Here is a 6254-nt window from a genome sequence, read left to right as displayed (position 1 = left end):
ATATAGTTTTAAAATGGTAGCCTTGAAGATATGCAGCTATTGAAAATGTTTACAGAATCTGTAATGCAGATAGTAATGAAAGTGAGAATAATACAGGGCTGGGGGTGGGGAAGGCAGGCAGGTAGCAGAACTATGTATGGTTTTATTTAAAATGCATGGGGGAAAATAAAATTTAAAGGAAGTGCTTCAAAATATTAACAGTGATGAGAACGCATAGTTTTTATTTTCTTTATCCTTATCTATGGTCTTCAGTTTTCAATGATTAATAATGATTACTTTAATAATAAAATAAATTATAACAGAAAAAAAAGCGCACTACTTCTCCAAATGATGTTCAGTGTGACTTCTTTATCTTACTAATAATAATTAAAACAGCAAAAACAGACTGAGCCCTAAGTGTCACGTGGGTGAGGAAGTGGACACTTAGAAAAAGCAATCACTCTTGCCCAATGAGTCCCTGCTGTTAAGTGGTAAAATAGGGACCATCAGGCAGCTCATTCGATCACTAAGTAGAACCCAGAGGAATATTAATTAATTAGCTTTTGCCTGTGGTAAGCAAGAGCCTCCAAAACTCCTTGTCTTACCAAAATTAGGGTTTATTTCTCATTTATGTTACATTTTGGCTGCAACAGTTTTAGGTTCGCTGTGGCTCTGAATTACGGTCCTCTTCACTCCAGGATCTAAGCTCAAGAGACAACTTGTTCAGAACATGCTGCTCTTGGGGCAGAGAGAAAGCGGGTAAAGGCTCTTCACACAGGCATTGAGACTTGGACTGTCTTTGCACATCCTGTGGCCAAAGGTGGGGCTGAGGTTGCAGAGTCCGCTTCCGGGGACAGGGAGTAAATAATGGGGGACAATAATACAGTCTGCCATGGAAGGGTACCGGGTACACCGGAAGGAAAAGCCTTTTGTCATTTAATTGTGCATTTCTTGAATTACCCACACACCTGAATATCTTGTGCATTTCTGCCCCTTTGCACATCTGTGGGTGAGATCTTTGTGTCCTATGCACTTTTTCTAACGTTCGCTTTTTTCCTATTTGTAAAAACTCTTCAAATACGATTTGCTGCTTTCCAGTCAGATATTGAGAAAAGATATTCTAGTTTGCTGTTTGTATTTTTGTTTTACAGAAGTTTCACATTTTATTCAAAAAAACGAGTAATCTTTTCCTTTACGGTTTTGGGGTTTCACCTTACTTAGAAAAGTATTCCTTCCTTCAAGTTAATTCACAATTCCACTCTGTTTTCTTTTATATGTTTCTTATTTCAGTTTCACTATAAATGTTCACCGATCTGAGATTTATTTTGGTCTAAAAAGTAAGATTTTCATATAAAATTTCATTTCTCTTGGCCTGAATTTATACATAGTATAATCATTTTAATTTCTTTCACACCTGTGGTTATTTCCCTTTGTTTATTTAAATCTGTCAGCATGGTTTTCTATTTCTTAAGTTTTATTAAGCAACCACCATACGTATCTATCAATTATATTGCCGCCTTTCTCCTGTTTTTCTAATGCATTAACCTCTACATTTATTTTAATTAATGAAATTCTTCCTTCAATATTACTTGTTCTTTTTCTAATTTCTTCAATTCTTAAGTCATTACATTTTGATATATTCTGCAATTGAAGTGCTTTATTTCCTTTTTGACCTAAAAGTTCTTTAAAAGAGCACTTGAAATATAGCATAATACAGGAAGCTAGGTTTAATTGGTTAAGAAATCATATAAAGTTGGCATATCAGTTCATATTTTCTTAATTTCCACTTTTCTAAATGAGTCATTTCTCTATCTTACTGTGAGCAGCCTTTTCCAATGACGAAAAAATCTTGAAAATTGATTCATTAATCTATTCAAGAAATATTTATTTGAGTGTCTATTATGCACCCGACACTGTTCTCAGCACTGGGGATTCAACAGTGGAAGAAATAATCCTAATCTTCATGGAGTAGAGGCTAGAGGGGTTGTGGGGACAATGAATAAGAACACATAAATTAACTGAAAGTGTATGTATATTCAGGCGAGGAGGGGTTTCTATTCAAATAGGGTGGCCAGGGAAGATCTAACTAAAGTAGGTGGCATTTTTTTCTTTTCTTAAGTAAGCTCCACGCCCAGTGTGGAGCTCAACATGGGGCTTGAACTCATGACCCTGAGTGCCAGACCTGAGCTGAGATCAAGAGTCAGATGCTTAACAACTGAGCCACCCAGGTGCCCCTAAAATGGGAGGCATTTGAATCCATAGTCGAAGGGGATGAGGAACACACTGTGGGGATTTCTGGTGGAGGGCAGCATTCTAGGCAGAGGGAAGGGAACATACCAGCCTCTGGGGGAAGGAGCATGCTCAGTGTGACAGAGGAATTACAAGGAGTTCACCCTGACCAGAGATGAGGGGTCAGTGGGGAGAGAGAGACAGGTCCACAACCCCTGATTCTGCAGTTTCAAAATCTAAAAATCTCTGGGGAAAAGAAGTGGGGTGTTGACTTTTTCATTTGTTTTTCAATTTGCAGCAGATTCATTAGGCAACAGAAACTGACCTAACTGTGCTTGTGTATGTGTGTGTGTGTGTGTGTGTGTGTGTGTGTATTCACTATCCCACTTAATAGAAGTATTCATAGATTTTACTACAAAAATATCTGCATGGCTGTTTACAGGTTGCTGCCCTGGAATTCCTCTTGAGGTTTTGTATTTTACAGTGTACTTACCACAGTCTCTTTCTAAAATAAAATATAATTGGAGTGCCAGAACACATGTAGTCTCAGGGGGTTGAATAAGGGATGGTAGAGAAGTAGCAGGGAGGGTGTTTAGAAAGCTTACAGAGGACTACAGCATCCAGTGCTTGGCAGATCATTGGAAGGATGTTGGCGCTTCCTCCGAGGTGAGGGGGAGAGCCTTTGGAGGGCCTTGAGCAGAAAAGTGATGCAGACTGACTGAGTCTGGCTCTTGTTTTGAGAACTGATTGAAGCAGCAGAAGGGGAGAGGCAGAGAGACCAGCTGAGAGGCCACTGTAGTCAACTAGACAAGAGAGAATGGTGTCCAGAAGGTTAAGGTGATAGCAGGGTGGGTGGTGAGAAGGGGTCAGCTTCTGGATAAATTGTGAGGAGGATTCAAAGGAACTCACTGATTAATTAGCAGAGACATGTCATAGAAAAGTGGAGGATGATGTTGAGGTTTTCAGATGAAGTTCCTGGAAGACTGGAGTTGTCATTAATTGTGTAGGAAAAACTCTAGAAGGGACAGATTTTGAGAGTGAATCAAGAGCTCCGCTCTGGATATGTAGCTTTTATGTGAATTAGACACATGGTGGAGATGCCACAGAAACAGCAGGACTGAGGACGTGAGACGGGACTTCCCGGGAGAAGTTCAGCTGGAGACAGGAACTTGGAAGGCTTGAACATAAAGTTGGTATTTGACGTCATGAATATGGATAAGATCCCCAAGGGAGTGATGACAGGTAAAGGAGAGGGATGATCTCAGGATGGAATCCAAGGACACTCCATCATTAAAACATCGGGAAGATGAGAGGCAAAGAGCAAACAAGACTGCCAAGAAGTCATTGAAGAAATAGAGGAAATCTGGAAGAGTGTGGCATTCTAGAAGCCAACTTAAAAACTTAAACACACACACACGCACACATGCACACACACGCACACACAAAACAAAAGCAACCCTGTTACCAGGGGAGGGGACAATCAAAAATACCAAATACTGCCAGGTCGAAACAGATAAGGATGCAGAATTCACCATGGGCTTGTCACCACAGGAGTGACTGGTGACCATGACAAGCTGTAGTTTCTGAGGTGAGAGCCTGACTGGAGTGAGTTCAAGAAATAAGGGGAGGAGAAATAAGAAACCCTATGTACACACCTCAGAAGTGGGAGTTTTAAAGATGGGTGAAACAACACGTTTGTGTCCTGTTGGGAATGTCCTGGAAGGGAGGAAGAACATTGGTGAGACAGGAGAGACAGAAGACCGCGGAGTAGGATCCTTGAGCACATGAGAGGACACAGACTCTAAAACATACATAGGGGAAGGGCTGGCCTTTGTTGGGGCCAAACACCGTCTCTCTTGTGTGAGAGAGAGAAGGGGAGAAAGTATGGGCAGGTGTACCCATGTAGCTGGTGCTGGGAGCTCCAGGAAGGCCTCTTTGTTTCCATTTTCTTGCTGAAATAGGAATCCAGGCCATCAGCCGAGTGGGGGTGAGCAGGAAAGTGTTGGAGGTTTGAGGAGGGGGGAAGAATGAAACCACTCAGGAGCAAAATGAATGACGACAGAAGAGGAGTGAGATGGCCTGGCGGCTTTAGGGTCTTCCGCGGTACCCACGAATTCGCAGCGAGACAAGCAGCGGGCTATGTGCTTTTCTCCCGGCACATTCAGCTGCACAAAGCAGATGAAGTGTTGGATTTAACCAGGGTTGTGGGGACGCCTGGGTGGCTCAGTTGGTTGAGCGGCTGCCTTTGGCTCAGGTCCTGGGATCAAGTCCCACATCGGGCTCCTTGCTCAGCCCGGAGCCTGCTTCTCCCTCTGCCTCTGCCTGCCTCTCTGTCTGCCTGTGCTCACTCCCTCTGACAAATAAAAAAAAAATCTTTAAAAAAAAACAAAAATAAAACAGGTTTAACCAGGGTTGTGGTTAAGCCAAGTGAAGCAAAAGTTAACAGAGAGAAGTCCAATGTGCATGATAAGAAGTGATCGTGATGGACCATGGGATTTAAACAAAGTAAGGAGGGAACTGAGGAGAGAGTTAGCTGCCAAACAATTTTTTTTAAAAAATAGGTAATTATATGAAATTCAGATTATTTAATATAAACATTGTATGTGTATATATACACATATATTTATTTATTTCCATGGCACCTATACATTCATTACAGAGGTGCTATAATTTAAAATTTGACTTTCCATCGCATCTGTATTACTACCTATACTGGCATCTATTAAATTTGTAACAAGGTCCATTTGGGGGCAGCTCTCTGGCAGCTGCCATTTTACAATTTGTGATTAATTCGATAAAGCCTTCAAACAGAAATCACTCCCTGCTGAGAAGCAAACATTTCTGACATAGGGAAGCCTTGTCAATCACCGCTGCGTGCCCGGAGCTGAACTCAGTACCCGGCACACAGCAGGTGATTGTATTTGTTGGTTGAAATAAAACAGAAGAGCATCCTTGTTGGGGGAGGGTTTTGAGGAGTGGGCTGTGTGTAGAGATGGCAAAGAGGCTGTGAACTCTGGAAGGAGGAGACACCACTTGAGAAAAGGAGGTGGCAGAGAAGGGAAAAGAGACCAGGGCCGACTCCTCTCGCTCAGTTCTGCTTTGGAGCTCATCAGTCTAACGGCTTCCAACATTCAAATCAGGCCTGTTTCCTGCCCCTTCTTGGGACATCCTACAACAAACAACAGCTCCATCCACTTTCATCCCGTAGTAAAGAGCTGGAGGGCAGGGACTGAAGACATTGAAATTCTTTGATTCTATTTTGGTTAAAACATATCAGCTAACTTTTGTTGTGCTTCAGGAGGTAAAAACAAACAAACAGGAGGCGGAGGCGCTTGGGTGGCTCAGTGGGTTAAAGCCTCTGCCTTCAGCTCAGGTCAGGATCCCAGGGTCCTGGGATCAAGCCCTGAGTGAGGCTCCCTGCTGAGCAGAGCCTGCTTCCTCCTCTCTCTCTGCCTACTTGTGATCTCTGTCTGTCAAATAAACAATAAAATCTTTTTAAAAAAAATTAAAACAAACAAACAAACAAAAATCCAAAACAAAGTAAAAGGAAGTAAAAACAGAGAAAAACCAACTAGTACATAGGAGATACATAAGGACAGAAAAAGCACAAGACATGAGTGTGGAATTAGTGTGTAAGAAATGTTCACAGATCAAAAACCCTTCCCAAAAACATGATCCAAATACAAAAAAATCAACCTGGAAGTTCTAATCAGCATTAATTATGCATTCATTCATTCATTCAGCATGTACAGTGAATCAGGTACTGAAATTAAAAATATGAATGTATTTTCTCATTTACTGCTCTATACCTATTTTAGAAGTGAAGAAATTAAGACTAACAGAGAAGTTACTCGACCAAGTCCATAAGGCTGGTAAGTGCAGAGCTGGGAGTCCAGTAGGAGACCACCCAGCAACTTTTAACTTATTGGAAATAGATGCTTACATACTCATCAGACTTAGTATTACTAAGTTGAGGCATTTCCCTTATGACAAGTAAATCAAAATATAAAGAAAGCCAGTATTTCAAAGCCCATGTCAGCCACATT

The sequence above is a fragment of the Mustela nigripes genome, chromosome 4 (assembly GCF_022355385.1).
Source record: "Mustela nigripes isolate SB6536 chromosome 4, MUSNIG.SB6536, whole genome shotgun sequence".
In the NCBI taxonomy this organism is placed as follows: Eukaryota; Metazoa; Chordata; class Mammalia; order Carnivora; family Mustelidae; genus Mustela; species Mustela nigripes.
Note: the sequence above shows the minus strand (reverse complement) of the source record.